We start from the raw sequence: 16,871 nt of genomic DNA on the forward strand, positions 1-16,871 counted from the left end.
AAAAACATGAGATATTTCCTAAATAAAACTTAATACATGATGTAAGAATTGATTAAAAAAATATTACTCATCCTTTCCTTAATGATTCCCCTGACCACCTGTCTATAGTGACCGTAAAAGCAATGCCCCGACGGATTACATATACATTTCTCTGTATATGACACTGTCTCTGTCTATTGTTTTAGAATAATTAGTACTTTCTTTAATTTATCTTAATTTTAAAAAACATGAGATATTTCCTAAATAAAACTTAATACATGATGTAAGAATTGATTAAAAAAATATTACTCATCCTTTCCTTAATGATTCCCCTGACCACCTGTCTATAGTGACCGTAAAAGCAATGCCCCGACGGATTACATATACATTTCTCTGTATATGACACTGTCTCTGTCTATTGTTTTAGAATAATTAGTACTTTCTTTAATTAATCTTAATTTTAAAAACATGAGATATTTCCTAAATAAAACTTAATACATGATGTAAGAATTGATTAAAAAAATATTACTCATCCTTTCCTTAATGATTCCACTGACCACCTGCCTATACTGACCACAAAAGCAATCCTCTGTCGAATTACATATACATTTCTCTGTCTATGAAAATTAATACATTTTAATGTCTGTGAAGAAATATTAAATCGATCATAAACACCGTAATTGAATTATTAATACACGTATTCATCACATAGAGTCTTTTACTTGTTACAAAAGAGCTTTTATTTATTAATATCATTTTTTTTTGTTTATTAATATTTTTTAAGTGACCAGAAAAGGATTTCAATTATCTAAAGTGTTTGGTCTTTATCATTACCCCGTTCGCATTTATTAATATTCTTTTTTCTAGCGTCTAGGAAAATATTTTAATTACTCGAAGTGCTTGGTCAATTCAATTCTCCATTTTTTCCTCTTCTTTTTCTTTTTCAACTTGACAAACGCTTCAACTTTCTAAGCATTTACTACTCGAACAATTAATGCATTTTTAAAAAGTTATTTAATTAAATGCACCTGCCAGTCTCACTCTAAACTATAGCATCAGAAATAACCTTTAGTCTCTGCCGGGCATTTGTTTTCGCAATTATTAGTTCTTTACATGTGAAGAAATGAAAAATATTTAGCCCCAACAAATTCAAGCTTTCAGAATTTTATTTTATTTTTTAACCGTAGTTGAACAGTCGACCCGATTCTGAGTTTACGACTGTCAAGTATCAACTCCGTACTTTCGTAATTTTGAACCCAATCCAGAAGAAAAATCTTAAATCAAGCTAACTAACCATCATGGAACTAAACCGCATTTGCGTTATATGGTGATAAATTAAAGGCCACAAAATTCTCAAACGGTTAGCCTAACGACAAGAGGATTCTGATCCGTAATTCATCTACCACTGAGGATATTTTATATCAGCACTTTGGTTGGTGCGAGTCAGGAGCGGAATTCATATCAACCAGTCAATGCTGGGATCTCGTAATTTTGAACCCAACCCAGAAGAGAAGAGAACTCTTGTAATTGAATCTCATTGGGAGACGAGAGCTCTATTCTCTGAGCCATCAAAAAAATATTTAGAGGGGCCTTTTGACAAAAATTGTCAATTTTTTGGAAGTCAATTCTGTTTACGTGTAATGCCCTATCAAATAAAGTGGCCCTACAAGGTAAACATATTTAAAACATTAAAAAATTATAATCTGAGTAAAATTCATTTTATGTCTAATTAAAATAAGGGAATGACGTGAAAATGGAAATGAATGTTACCTAATATGCGCAGCAAGAAAGGAAACATCCACTTCCTGTAATTTCCATGCAAAAAGGAAACATTAACAGGAAAGTTGCCAAAAAAGAAACAACAATTATATAAGGAGTATCTCGATCTACAGCAGGGGGAGGGGCACATGCGGCTCTTCGATGGATTATTCGGGGCTCTCGATAAATGTACCCGAGTTCCCTTTTCATTTTCGTACTATAATATTTTTAAAAATATTTAAAAATAAAATTTAAATAATATAATAATATTAAATAAAGGTAATACTATAATATTTAAAAAAAAGGGTGTCTGGGTGGCGCAGTAGGTTTGTCATCGGCCTTCTGAGCCCAAGTCTGCGGGTTCGATCCCCGGCCCAGACACCGGATTTTCGGGATGCAGAAAATCCTCAGCGGCCATGTCGTATGATTATGCGGCATGTAAAAGATCCCTGGAGTGCCTTATTGGCTCTTGGCATTTCCGGCAAAATTAAATTCCTAGTGCACTTTAGCATCCAAATAGAGTCTCGGTGCTGCCATCTAGTGTGGCAGAAACTAGACGTCCAAATTAACATGACCAACGGTATCTCACCCATTGTGGTGGTCCTGAAAGAGTGGATACCACCTCTGGAGAGCGCACTAGGTCTGCTTATCGCAAGACCGATTGTGCAGCTCATTGGGGAAAAAAAATATTTTAAAAAATTATTATCGTTCCGTAGGTGTTTCAAAATGTCTTTTAAATTACTGACAACAAATATGAAAGACTAAGTGCAACGTTGTAATAAATTTCATTTCCGTCCAAGTTAAGACTCATATGACTCATCTTGATTTTTCGCTGAATCCATTTGAAATGAACATAATTCATGGTGAGTTTTCCATTTCCAATATAATTATGACCCAAAAAGAATCTGGAGAATTAGAATTAATAGAGATGCAAGGATATCAAGCTCTACAATTAAAATATAAGTCGACGTCGATTACTGAATTTTGGAAATTTGTACCAGAATCAAAGTATCCTGAATTAAAAAAGGGCTGCTTGTCGAATTATTTCAATACTCGGAACAACGCACTTATGTGAATCATTTTATTCCACTTTAAAATTCGTGAAATCCAAACACCGATCAGTATTAATTAACCAGCATCTTAAAGAATTACTGAAAAGTGCTATCACCCAATTTTTCACAAAATTTTAAAGAATTATCAAGAGAAGTAAAATAAATGTGTTGAATTTTTAATATTTAAATTCAATACACATATTTTGTACTTTTATTTATATGTTTTCAATAAATATTATTTCTATAAAAAAAATTTAATACCTTTTTGCATACCTTCTAAATACGTATTTAATAGCGACTCGCGAAAAATTTCAAATTTTGAAAAATGGCTCGACTATCAAGGAGCTTTAAACATATTGGCCAGTTGAACAAGAAAATTCTTGTTTGCTATAAATTATCTTCAGGTGGACCCATTTCTGCTAAAATCCATCAGTCTGTCAACCATGTTATGTTTTTGCCTCATAATATTTTACATGATCCACATTTTTTTTTAAGAATTCTTAATATGTAGTTCAAGGTAGCGTCACGATCAGTTATGTTTTTCCTCACACATTATATATTGACGTTTTTTTTTAACTGTTAACTGCTTCAAGATGGAAAAACTTTTCATAATGTAAAGCTATTCCAAAGTCATGCGAATTGAAAAACTCCATTACTCAGACTTCATTGATAGTTATTTTTAAAAGAATAAAAATCTGAAGTTTCATAAGATTTACCTTAAACTATTTGCGAAAAAGTCTTCATAATTAAGCGCAATCGTGTTCATAGTCTCTAATTAAAGAATTTTGGAAAATAGTTTAATTAGACTTTCCTGTTCAAGTGTTGATCAGTCCATCAATTTTTGTGTGACTGCATTATTAAAAATATTGTTGAAAGATAAAGTAAGAATTTGCTGCAACAATAGTCTCTCTGTATTAGAAAAAATGTTTTCTGTTTTGAGTTTTCAATGTTACATTTTATACACTCACAAACTGGAAATCACTGAGAAACTGACTTAGAAATTTGAACAATTGACTTGAAACTACGAAGATGTGTAACGAAAAGGAAAGAAATTACTATGAAATAAAAAAATTTATCTATGATAATTAGTTTGAAAATGATTAACTGTTAAACGTGTTGTAATAATTATAATGCCTCCGTAAACCACAGGAATGCAATTACAGAATTGATATTTGACGAGCATTTTCTTTTTTTCAAAATTCCAATTTTTTTCGAAAATTATTTCATCTTTAAGTGCTTTTTTCGCAATCCTTTTTTTAAGTTACAATTTGCTTAGTTGCAAAAAAACTATGAGACATAGAAACTGGAAATTACCAAAGTTTGCAGAAAAATGTACAAGAACACGATGTAAAAAAAAAAATTAGCATTTTATTGTTAGTTCAAGAATTATTAACCCTAAAATTTCTAGTACAAATTTAAAGTGGCTAACTCTGCAGTTCGCAGAAATGCAATTACAGAGTAAAAATTTAACGTACTGAAAGGGCTACTTTCATTAATAAAATTAACGCCAAATTCTATTTGCTCGAAGTTTAATGAATTTTAAAGGGTTTTTTTTCCTTGTTTTATTTTTATTTAATTATTTATTTATTTTTGCATTTTTTGTTTTCAAATTTTTTGTTTGTTTTTGTTTGCCCACTAGATTGACCCACTAGTCACATTCTAGGGAATCACCCGGGCAAGGTTGACTCAGCCTTTCACCTCTTCAGTGGGTCAATCCCTAGAGTCCCTCTCACACCCTAGAATCCAAGGTCAAGAAAACTGAGATGGGGACAGTAGGCCTTGGCCCTCTATGGGCTGTCACGCCACAGAGTTTTTACTTTTACTTATTTTGCTAATTTTATTTATTTTTATTTTTAAACTATAATTATTTTTTGTAACTTAACAGAAAAAATGCAGCAAGCTAAAAAATGGTCTGTGACGTTTTTTGAACGACGTACCCTATATTAACATGTTTTGAGATCTCAAAATTAGATTCAACCACGTTAGCTGATCTTGATACTATGATATCTTGTTTTATTCATATGAATGCCTATTCTCTAGTTGGCGGCATTAGTTCCTCAAAAGCGCTGGGAATGTAACCTGCTCTTATTTGCTCTTGGCTACCAAGTTTTTTTCTAATTTTTTATTTCCTTTTCATTTTATTTTCTACTAGTCTTTCCTTTTCAAATACGTTTTATTTTTTCCTTTACGTAGACTCTTTATACCTTTATAATTTACATAACAAATGAAGTGTTTACAGTCCAACACAGTACATTAATTAGGCTCATAAAAATATGCAAAAAACCTTATATGTTGATTTCAGTGATTTTCATACTGAGGAAAATACCTCGCCAAATAGTTGATTGAAAAAAAAAATTTTTTTTGAGGAATTTAAATACAGTGAACCTTCAAGGGACCGAAATTTTGGTTCACTATAACCGGGAGTTCACTATATCCGTTACTCAAGCAATTTAACTAATGGTTCCTAAATTCCTCCCTTTTATTACACATTATTCAAATAAATTACTGAAAAATATTATGCAATAGCAAAAAATTTGTTATTTTTCATTACTCTTCGTCTTGTGTGCAACAAAAAATTTGTAATTTTTAGCTGATGAGCAATTCTCAACATCAGATATGAAAACACTTCCTGACTATCAGATAATTTTTCCTGAATTTCTATTATTCCGCTTTTTAAACCTGTCTAACCTGCCATTCGAGCATATAAAAGTAGTCTCATAAAATCGCTTAGCAAATTCATCGACATTTGTCCAGATACTTCGATTGGTGAACCACTTCAGTAATGCTTCTTCAACATCCTTGTGACTTTTTTCTGCCATCGAAATTTTTTTCATGAGCAGAAATTATTAATTGCATATGTTACATATGCATTTTTCCATATGTTACATATGTATTTGGATAGCTTATATTCTCTGCAAATATCAACATGATTGCATCCATTTTCAATTTTTCTGATTATGCCCATTTTATCATTAATGGAGAACGTGTTACGTTTACTGGTCGCCATAATTAAAATTTGAGACACTTGTTTGCAGACTTTTTTTTAACTAAACTGAGAGCAAAAAGGAGTTGTAATGAGGGCCTTATCAACACATATTAGTATCCAACCCTTTGACCATTAATGAATAATTGCTCATTCCCTCTGACAGAAAATGCATATTGATCCCACTGCCTGGATTGGAAGCATCTGCTTGGTTTGTTTAGGGATTGGAAAGTGAGATAACAGAAGCAAACAAGAAAAAATGCTTATTGCTACATTCCCTTCTATAAATCGTTTTAAAAATCGGTATATGTATTTATTTTGAAGTTACAAAAAAAATTAAGAAAAAAATCAGTTGAAGACAGAAAAAAGTTCATTATATCGAACTTTTCACTTTTTTGGTTCACTATATCCACAATAAATAACATTACACGTGTATAGCAAGGTACGGGACCGAACTTTTCGTTCACTATATCCAGGAGTTCACTATAAACCATGTTCACTATAGCGGGGTTTGACTGTAATATGTCCGTTTTAAAATTCACGCAGCTTCAATCAGCATAATAATATGTATAATTCGAAATAAAACTTCGCTTAGAGCTTAATGCATTCAAATTGTGCCCATATTTTTTTTCTTGAATAAAGAACTTCAAAAGAACATTCTTAGATCTTCGATGCCGAAGTAACGGCTTATTTGAAACCCTAACAAGCGAAAATATTAAAGGTCTTAAAAGACCCAATAATTTAACATGAAATATCTTACTGTATTTGATACCGCTCTATTTAAACAACCTAACGAGCTGAAAATGTGAAATTTTAATCTCCGATAATGAAGGGATTTCATGGCATAATTTGCTCTGTTTATTATATACGTTAACGTAGAACAGATAACTTCCATACTTACTTCCCAGTGCAAATGTTTCATGATGGTTTTAGTATTCCATTGCAAATTTACATCTTTTCGTCTCTTGAAATTATATTTTGTCAGTAAACAACTGCAAATACAGCACCAAACATATCTCGGAGTAAATACTTTTGCCTTAGAAGTTTCATGCGGAAATTTCTAAAACTTAAAAGCGTTTCAAAATTAGAATATAAATGCATAACTTATTTTAATTTCATTAATTTACAATAAAATACTATTAAAAATCTATCATTGTGTAATGGGGGGGGGGAATAATTTAAAAACTATTATGGATGGCTAACATTGTGTGTTTTCGTTGTTACTGTTCTAAATATGTAATTTCTTTATTTACCTAGGAGTGCGAAATATTTTCTAGACCATTTTTTTGCTTTGTCTATATTTCTGTACACACAAACAAATTTATTTTACTTAAATTAAAAAAGGGTAGTTTAAGCTCTAACTTTAAAAGATAAAATTCCTAGGGCAATCTATACCTTAAAATTACTTAGGCAAGATATTCCCAAAGATTAATTAAATTAATTAATTAAATTAAATTATTAATATTTATATGCGAGAACACATTAAAAAATAATAAAATCAGAAAATTAAGTTTGAAGATGTTTTTTGTAAATAATTATCGTTTTCAAATTCTGAAGCTCTTTTTAACCCCTCAGTCGCAATAATTACACAGTTTCTGAATATCATTTCATAAAAAATGGAATAAAATGATTCCATATCATTTGTTTTAGCCCGAAGAAGTTGGATAAAATGAAAAAAAAATCATCGTTACGCAAAGAAAAAATGTATAAAAATTATTGTATGCATAAAAATATAGCTATTTATTGCATCTTTAACAAAATGTCAGACAAAAATAATAAAAACATTTAAATTACACATTAAAGTGTTGCTACCCCCTTTTTTTAAACGGTGACTGCGTACAATCAGATCTCTGAAATTGTTGCCGCGTTAATGGAAATAAAAGCTTATGAATTTTTTTTCTAATAAAGACATCACTTTAAAATGTTGAATCGCTTTTCCAACTGATTAACGCTAGAATCCAAAAAAATCACATTTTTGAAGCCAAACTTTGAGCATCATATCTCCTTAATTAATAATAGGTAGGGCTAAAAAAGTTGTATTTAGGATTTATGCCAGCTGATAGGAATGTGTGTGTTTCAAACGCATTACCCATAAAATGAACCATTTGTTAAAACAATTATTTTCCATAAGAAAATTAATATTTTTTTTCTAGCTTAACTTTAATTAAAATTTTTTAATCAATTTCCGAAAATAATTATAATTTATAAATCAAAAGTAATTTGTCGTATGCATCAGTTTTAATAAAGCAATTATACTTATTAAGGGATACCTACAAGTGACGTAGTGTGTGTAGCTCGATCCTGATTGGTTGTTGAAACGTGACTTTTGTTTACGTTAGCGATTGTACTTTCTATTCTATTTCGAGTGAGCCAAGCCCGTCAAGTACCAATTTCTTTAAATAACACATTCTATATTCTTTCTCAAAGATACTTTCACAAAGATTTCAATTCTTTCATTATATATTTCTGAACTAACACAAAGACAGGCATGAAGTCATGTAGAACAGGAAAAAACTAATTATGTATCGGAGTTGCCAGGTACAGAAAGCTAAAATATATCACGGTTATAATAAAAGACATAAACAAATAATAAATCTAAGTTAAGTAAAAGACGTAGATGAGGACAAATTATATTTCAACAAATTTAATATGCGATACAGCTCGTGGTGAAATTTATCTCAACTTTAACACACCATTTTGCTTATAAACTATCAGCTGGCAAGGACGTCACATGTTACATGTGTGGGTATTGGTGATCTTCTTTATCCAATTGGGTACTAGCATTTCAAAAAAAAAGACTTCCCATACCCACACATGTGATCTATGACGTCAGTGCCAGCTAATCCTCATCGGCAAAATGGCGCATTATAGTTGAGCTAAGTTTCTCTACATAAGTTAGAATGTTAATTAACGATAAGTTAATTAAATACAGAGTCGTATCACACATCGAATTAGTCGAAATATAAGTCTTTCTCGTGTATTTCTTTTACTTAACTTAGATTTATTATTTGATTATGTATTTTATTGTAACCATGATATATTTTTGTTCTGCGTACCTGGCAACTTCGATGCATAAATAGTTTGTTTATGTTCCACATGGTCTGTCTTTATGTTGAGTCTCCATGTAAATATATCGTGAAAGAATTGAAATCTTTGAGAAATAATCCTTGTGAAATATGTCGCTTAAGAGAATTGATACTTGACGGGCATTGCTTACTCGAAGTAGAATGAAAAGAAAGGTTGCTAACGTAAACAAATGTCACGTTTCAACAACCAATCAGGATCTAGATACTAACACTACGTCACTTGCGGGTACCCCATTGGAAAAAAAGTCGATCTATTTTTTTTTATAAACTTAAAACTTATATCTGATTTTTACTAAAAATGTTGATATGTACTTTATCCTTTCTTTTTTATTTCTGCTCTTGATCTAAAGTCTAATTTACTTTATAATAAGATATCTTAACAATATATAAGACATTTTGATGAATTTTAGTGTCTTTAAATACAAGAAAAGGCGCTTTATTTTGTGTCTAAACACTACATTTATCAAATTTTACTAGAAGGAGCCAAAAGAGTTAACATTTTATAAAATGTAGTTATTTAAATTTTTAAGAATAAAAAATACCACTTTAGGAATAAATTTGTGGCTATCGGAGTTTTTCTTGCGGAAAAATATTTTCCCACGGTTCAATAATTCAGTTTACCCATTTGAATTTCATGATTTTTAAGTGATTAAAAAGCCATAAAAAAACGAAGGGGAAGTTTTTTTTTTCACTTTTAACTTCAGATGAAAACTAATTTTTTTTTATTTGTTTAATGGAATGAATTACTATATATCCATGAAAGATAACTGACAAGTTTATGGCTGGTTGCTTGTTTACTACATTAAGAAACTTGGTTTCGAATGCAATATTCTTAGAAAAAAAAATTTTATCTCTTTATTGAGTCGAAATCTATGTATGCTTCATTTCTTTTTCAAAAAAATGCTTTAAAAAACTTTTTTTTAATTGCTCTTCGACTATTTTTTATAAATAAGAAAGTTTAAACTTGAATAACATTAAATACATCTTATCTTTATTTATTAATGTATCTTCAAATTAATGCTCCAAAATTAAGAAAAGATCATTTTTATATTTATCAAATCAAGTGTTATATAAAATTAAATTTAAAAGTTATACGGATCGGTGGAATATGAATATTCTAAGTTAAGGGGAACAAGTAAATAAAAAAGAGCTGCAGATAAAAAGTGATGCAAGACAAGCACATTACCTATTAAGTCTTTATTTTACTTTAAATTTATCACTAACTAATTTGTCGATCTGTGTCCAACTGTGTACTTCGTAAGTTTATTAATTTAAGCCACTAAAAGCAGAGATATTTGAAGAAAAAATGTTTTTTTTTAATTTATAAGCTGTTATTTCAATGACCTATTATCGATGCATGTTGAGCTTGGTGTAAAATTACTGCAACTGTTGCCTACACTTGCTACAATACTTAAACTTAATACAATATTCTATGGTTCAATATAGATAAATAGAAATTTCAACGGCGTTATAGATTCTTCTAAATGAGATAAACAACACATGGGAACACATGGTAATTTTTTTTCTAAACTGACAATGCACTATTTTAAAACCAACTCCAATATCGAACCATATTATTAAACTATTAAACGTATTATAACAAATATATCTTATTTTATTTTCGTTTGCAACCCTAATCAGGTTTTACGCTATAATATGGTTCAAGATTCTGATTATTATTGAACTAATTTTGTGAAAGTAAGTATTCAAAATCAATTTCTGAAAGAAAAAAATATAATAATAACTTTAATAAATGGGGTTCCCCGGGGTTTTCCCGGTTTAAGAAAATGATTCGACTGTAAAAACATAATAAAAAACTACGAGCTTAAAGATTCCAGAAAATCATTTGCGTTGGATTCAACAACGTTAGAAGTGTCGTCATACGAGTCCCACACGGATAAACCTTCGAGTGACGTCACATGCGGCAAGATAAACTTAATTGAATGGTCATCTTAAGGCGTTCGTTAATGCAACTTTATCACAGGGAGCACCTCATATCATCTTTATTGAGGGCATATCCAGTAAGAGAAACGTGAAATATTTTTAACTTGAGAAAATTTTAATGACTTAATAACTTTTTTCTGTTTTTTAATTCGAGGAATTTTTATGTTAGGTTTTTTTTCAGCTGTAGGCCTTTATACCTATACCAAAAATTTACTATCTTGGAATCAAAAACAGTTGGTTGACTTATACACCGGGATATACGAAAAATCATTTACTTTTTTTTTTAAATCAAAAGTTTTACTTTTGAAAAATAGATTACAATATTAAGAAAAATATGACCAGAATGTGGTAAAATTTAGCATGTTTCTAGCTATAGGGAAAAAAAATTTCGGTATTTTTTACCGAAGTACTTTGGTAATGATTTTGGTAAAATTAACAATAAAATATGTTTTTATAATATGTGATATCATTTAGTAAGTATGGTAAAATTTGATAATTTTAGCATGATACCTTAGAGCATGACATAACCATTTATTCAGTTAAATTTTCAGATTCGTATTTATCACTAAATGTACGGTATTAAAGAACTATAGTTATGGCCATTACTATACAATATCCCTTAACCATTACTATACAGTAATGTAATTAATTTTACCAGAATTTTTTCTCCGTGTTTTAAATGGTTAATTGTTAAACTTGAAGTCATAGACAACTTGCGCCACTCCTTTTTTTTTCAATCAGAAACATGCCCTGGCATGCTGCTGATTAAAAAACACATTTCAGTGCCCCTAAGATAAAAGTTATAAGCATAACTTTTTAATCTCATTTCACAACTATTTCTATGGTAAATAAGTATTCACGTATCCAGAAAAAGGTATGTAATAAATACAGAACTTATGCATAGTTAATTCTTTCGTTGAACAAGAAAGTAGTCTCAAAATATAATTTTTAAAGAAACTTTAAACTATTTTAAGGAACTTGCTTTATTATTCAAACTAAATTATTAATAAAATGATTAATTCAAGAATAGAAATTGCTTGAAGTTGAACTCAAAAGGTCCATGAATCCATGAGCATGCACTTCATTATCTTTTGAAGGGCATATCAAGTCGAGTGGCTGACTGCTCTTCAGATTTTCTATCGCTTTTCACTTGAAACTTTCCTGCCATGACTTATCTCTTATACATCAATTTAACTTACGTGCTCATCGCTGGGGAAAAAAAGGATTAGAATTGTATATCTGAAGTTACGATTAGTTTTGGAAAAAAAACTTATGAGCATGATTTTAATCCGTGACACTTTTGGATAATCATCTTGACTATTAATTTCCCATTAAAATATATTCTTTAAACAAGAATTCGTTTATGTATAAGTTGGACATCTGAATTCCTTTTTTCCTCGAGCCATTTTTTTTTTAATTTAAATTCTTCCTTATACCAATTTTTTACTTCTCTAAGTTATTTTAAATTACAATTTTTTTTATTTTTGTTAACTTTTTTTATATTTTAAGAAACTAAAAATTCATATTTTTAAAAAAAATGTACTTCGATTGAACTTATGTGCTTATCGATGGAAAAAAAAGGATAAGAATTGTATTTCAGAAGTTATGATTAGTTTTGAAAATAAGCCTATAAGCATGATTTTAACCCATGGCACTTTCAAATCTTGACTATTAGTTTGTCATTAAAATATTAGAATATATTCTTCAAGTAAGAATTCATTTTAGTATAAGTTGAACATCTGAATTCCTTTTTTCCTCGATCCATTGTTTTCAATTTAAATTCTTCCTTTTACCAATTTTTGACTTCTCTAAATTATTTCAAATTTAAATGTTTAATTTATGTTACCTTTTTATATATTTTAGGAAACCAAGATTTCATATGACTGCAAAAAAAGTTGGTAGTTTTACCAAAGGATGGATTTACGAAAGATGGACAACATAATGTAAAGTATTCATTGTTAATTTTGTCGATACAGTATTTTCCCCCAATGATGTACAGGGGTGTATGAATGCCCTGTTAAAGTTTTTTAATTAGACGCCAAAGAAATGGATGTAATTACTAGAAAAAGAAAAAGCATCTGAAAGATAAACATTTATAAAAATCTAAATTCATATTTCAGAATACATTTTTTATATAAATGGTCATTTCTGTCGTTTACAAATGCAAAATTTTTAAGAGCTTATGATTCAATTAAAACACTTTTGGGTAACAACTATGCATATAGAATATACTTAAAATATCAAATTTAAAACAACTCTTCCACTATTATTTTTTGCAAATAATTTCAAAACTTTGGTCTTGTATAAGATTTAAAACAAATATTACATGAAATAATTTTTAAAAAAATAAGTTTGCATTGATAAAAATAGGAAATAGCTAAATATTTTCTTTTAAAAAGTGACACCAAACGCTTTTATTTCAAACTGTAGCTTTTAAATGGTTCTAGTAACATTTCTTTCTAGACCTTCTTTCTTTTTTCTAGAATTCTTTAAGATCAAAAAATTTAAAAAGTTGAAATTATTTAGAAACAATCATTCCACAAAGGTTGTTTTAATTAAGTGTAGTTAAGTAAGCTTCTCAATCAATATTTCACTACATTTTCAAGATTTTCTATAAGCTAAAGGTAAGAAACTTATCTTGTAAATTATTATCACTTTAAAAATTATATTTATAATGCTCATATACATAATAAAATTTTAAAAATGAAATAGTGAAAAATTATGATTACTGATTGCCCTCCGCAAAAAAACATCAACAAATTATAAAAACAAGAATGACATTTTAATTTTACCTTTAATGAATTTATTTACCTTATCATTCATCAAAATTAACAAAATATTCTCGTTCATTTACGCTACTATTATATGTATATGCATTAATTGCAAACTTACAGCGGGCAGTTTAAAAATTATGTTTCTAACATTCACACAGGTAATAAAAAGCTCATACTAAAAAATTTAATGGTTCATTGTCCCTTTAGAAACATTATAAATTATAAAAACTAAAATGATATTTTAATTTAACCTTCAATGAATTCCTTATCATTCATCAAAATCAGCAAAATATTCTCATTCATTTTAATTAACTGTTATATGTATATGCATTAAAGTCAATCTTCAATGAATTTACTTACCTCATCATTTATAAAAATCAACAAAATATTTTCATTAATTTACATTAACTGTTATATGTATATGCATTAAAGTCGCAATTTCACTTAAATACAATAACGCATACATTTAAATGAATAAAGCTTTCGAATAAAATTCCATATTCAACTGAGATTTTAGTGAAGTAATATTTAAATTTTCTAATCATGCTATCGTAAACATCTTGAAGACAAATAATCCTTACGCAGGTGTGTTTTCTTCTAAACTTTGTCAGTTTCCTAAATTTTGGAACTTCCGATAGACAGAAATATAGAAGGTAAAGTTCTTTAACTATTTTCATTTTAATGTGAGGAGATTTAAAGTTTATGCAAGTATCTAAACCTGTGATTTTCTGAACAATTAAAGTACACTTATGCTAGAAGAAGACAAATGATATTTTGATGCCTTCTTCGTATATATTTGAGTTAAATGGGACAGTTTAACACTTAAGGACATCACGTTTTAAGCGCGGATTTTTAATACAAAAATTCATTTCTAAACATTTAAGTTGAAGGTATATTGCTGAAAATCGCATTGATATAATTTTCCTTAAGGAATATTATTACTTCCGCGTAATTTTGTTAAGTAAACATAAATTAGAATGAACTAAATCTGCATGATTTGACAAAAAGTTTATAATATTTGTTATTAACCAAATTAAAAAATACGTGAATAAACAGAAAATAGGGTACAAAAATGGACATACTATAGTTCCGGTTCTCTAAACAAAAATCTTAGTATTTAAGCGCTAGATGAGATAAATCAACGAGATGAAAGCTTGCAAAATAATTTAACCAATCAAAACAGAGGAGGAAAAAAAATTTGAACAAGATATTAAAAAAATTCAAAATAAAAAATAATATTTTCAAAAACCACGTTTTTGTAGTGGAGAAAAATAATTAAAAAAAAATTTGAAAAACGAAAAACGTGGGGCGCATGAAATACATAACAGTAATGTTATATTAGTGTGTGTATGTGTGCTCTTGAGTATATGTGTATGTATATCTGTAATTGGGTATAATATGAAAAAAAGCACAACTACTTCCACTTACTAGGAACAACATTTACCTTTTAGTTTAATTAATAAACTGAGTTTTAAATATGCTTACTAAATTCATAAACTTCGGTGGAACAACAATATAAATTATTTCCAAAGGAACTAGACTAATACAATTCCAACCTGGCGAGTAGCGACTTATAACAAGACACTTCGTTTGATGCTTTTACTTGTTGCTGGAAATCAGGTTCGCAGAAAATGCTGTTTACTAGTTAAATTTAGTAGGAATAACACGATCTGTGACGTAGGCTATAGTATACCCAATTGTGTGGATGTGGAATATGTTTGTCTATATGCATATGTATGTGGATGTACTGTTTGTCTAAGATAGGTACTCTGACCGCCACTAAGTCTGCGGCAGTCTGGTGCTATGGAAATAAGAAGAGGCCATTTTAGGGAGGGTGGCTTCGATGAAGAGGTCTCCTTTTCTTTCTCCGAGGAACCTCGCATCCCTACTTGAAATAATCATACCTCGTTACCATAGTCACCGCCACAGCTCCAAACGAATGTCTGGCAGAGTACCTATCGTAGACAAACAGTATATGTGGCTGTGCATGTGTATGAGTAAGAAAATGTGTATACGTATGTGTATATGTACTATTATATATTTCATGCTCCCCACGTTTTTTGTTTTTCAAATTTTTTTTTTAATTATTTTTCTCCGCTACAAAAACGTGGTTTTTGAAAATATTATTTTTTATTTTGAATTTTTTTATTTTAAATTATAATTTTTTTTATTTTTATTATATATTTTTTAAACATTATTACTTTTCAAACATTATTCTTCACTACAAAAAAACGTGGTTTTTAAAAATATATATTTTTATTTAGATTATTTTTCTTAGTCAAGAGTAGTCAAGACTACTACAAGACCACTACTAAAATAATAGAACTTTCATTTTAATTTTAAATTAGGGATACAAAAATCTTTATAGAAAAACTTTATCTTTACGACTTTCATTAGTTGTATGCTGATGACAACCAAAACAATCTGGAAATGAATGAGGAAAATCTGGATCTTACCACGTGACTTTTCAGCCAATAAAAATACTCCGACAATAAAAATCTTTTCACCTGACATGTAATACTAATTTGAAATAATGGAATCGACAACAAAAGACAATCCCAAAAATAATTATTATTTTTAAATTTTAATTTTATTTTACTTTGTATGTCTTTTTTCTCTTCATTTTCATGCATTGTCATCCAATTCTGAACTATGTGCCAAATTTGAAGTTTGCAGCTAGTCGGGAAGTTAGTTTAAAATCGATTACAAAATTCCACCCGGACAGACATACACGAAGGCAAGTTTATATAAACGTGGTATTAAAAAAATTAAAAATTGTGATCGCCTTCTTAAGATCACTGGTCACCCATTGGTCAAATGCTTTGTCCTTCTGGATTGACTCCGTTAAACGCCACAACATTTCAAATCATGGATTGCAAAAAACTGTCTCAATTGATGCTTGTCGTGTCGGATTAGTTTTCAAATCCCGCCTATGTACGAGTTTCAAGACGTCACAAAATACTTTTAAAACTGAAAGATATATAACAACACAATTAATAAGCTAAAATAGTTTCTTATTTTTATTCATTTGTTGCTAGCTGAATACACGTAAAATCAATTCTGAACAATATTACGAAATCCTGCACAAAACTGAAAGATAACAACACAATTAATAAGCTAAAATAGTTTCATATTTTTATTTATTTGTTACTAGCTGAATACACGTTCTTTGTACGGAGTGGAAAAAAATAAGTAATTACTGAATCAGTTCTGAACAATACTACGTAATCCTGCACAAAACTGAAAGATATATAACAACACAATTAATAAGCTAAAATAGTTTCTTATTTTTATT

General features: G+C 29.2%; 1 protein-coding gene across 1 annotated transcript in view; it reads left to right on the forward strand.

The window, feature by feature from the left end:
- Nucleotides 1–426: 426 nt before the first annotated feature.
- Nucleotides 427–16,871, forward strand: part of LOC107456813 (E3 ubiquitin-protein ligase RNF185) — a 69,425-nt gene continuing 52,980 nt past the window's right edge. The window contains exon 1 of the mRNA XM_071183153.1: nt 427–431. The gene's annotated coding sequence lies outside the window, so the exon portion shown is untranslated. The remainder of the gene's footprint in view (nt 432–16,871) is intronic.

The sequence above is a fragment of the Parasteatoda tepidariorum genome, chromosome 7 (genome assembly GCF_043381705.1).
Source record: "Parasteatoda tepidariorum isolate YZ-2023 chromosome 7, CAS_Ptep_4.0, whole genome shotgun sequence".
NCBI classification, from domain to species: Eukaryota; Metazoa; Arthropoda; class Arachnida; order Araneae; family Theridiidae; genus Parasteatoda; species Parasteatoda tepidariorum.